The 879-nt window shown below is 58.7% G+C and overlaps 1 protein-coding gene across 4 annotated transcripts in view; it reads left to right on the forward strand.

The window, feature by feature from the left end:
* DIXDC1 (DIX domain containing 1) overlaps positions 1-879 on the forward strand; it is a 62903-nt gene that overhangs the window by 27932 nt on the left and 34092 nt on the right. The window lies entirely within an intron of this gene.

Raw genomic sequence — 879 nt, forward strand, 5'->3', positions numbered from 1 at the left:
TTCCTGAGATCACCTGCTTCCTTCCTCTCTGGCAGGACTCAGACTGGGGCAGCCGCAGTGAGAGTGTGAGTTAGTGACCCACTGGAAATCCGACTGCAGTGGGCTGATGGGACAGTTTTATAGGAGGGGCTCAGAGAACAGTGTGCATTCCGCTTTCTGTCTTTGACTCCTTCCAGTGGTTCTCAACCTTCCTAATGCCGCGACCCTTTAACGCAGTTCCTCATGTTGTGGTGACCCCCAACCATAAAATTATTTTCGTTGCTACTTCATAACTAATTTTGCTACTGTTATGAATTGTAATGTAAATATCTGATGTGCTATATGTGTTTTCCGATGGTGGCGACCCACAGGTTGAGAACCGCTAAGCTGAGCTCTCACTCGCCTTGTTAGGGTGTTCAGTCAGCACCCTGCCCTTTCCTCGGCTTGCTCCCTGGGACCCAGCGGGCTTGGGCACAGTCTGCTCCCTCCCTCCACCCTTGCTCGGGGGAGCCCATCTCATGGCTCAGTGACCACGAAAGCCAGGAGACCCCGGGATGGGACTCGGAGCCCGAGGTTAAGATTGGAAAGAGCCCTCAGTGTCCAATTCCCTGCCCCCTCCTCGAGGGACGCCCTGCCGCCTGGTGCTTCCAAGACCTCAGGCCAGCCTCTCCCCGTGTCCCGGCAAAACGATCCCTCGTGGGCAGAGCACACTCGGAAACGCCGGGAGGGGAGGCGGGAGAGATGGGCGTCCGCGGTTTCCGGGGGAGACCGCACCCTCCGAAGCGGGCTCCTACCTACCCCGACCTCCGCGTCCACGGAGGGAGGGCTCAGGGTGGAGAAGGCAACGTGTACAGATCGGGGTTCTCAGGGCCAGGCCAGCCCCCTGGGGAACCTGCCCGC

Source organism: Myotis brandtii, unplaced genomic scaffold, assembly GCF_000412655.1.
Source record: "Myotis brandtii unplaced genomic scaffold, ASM41265v1 scaffold105, whole genome shotgun sequence".
NCBI lineage: Eukaryota > Metazoa > Chordata > Mammalia > Chiroptera > Vespertilionidae > Myotis > Myotis brandtii.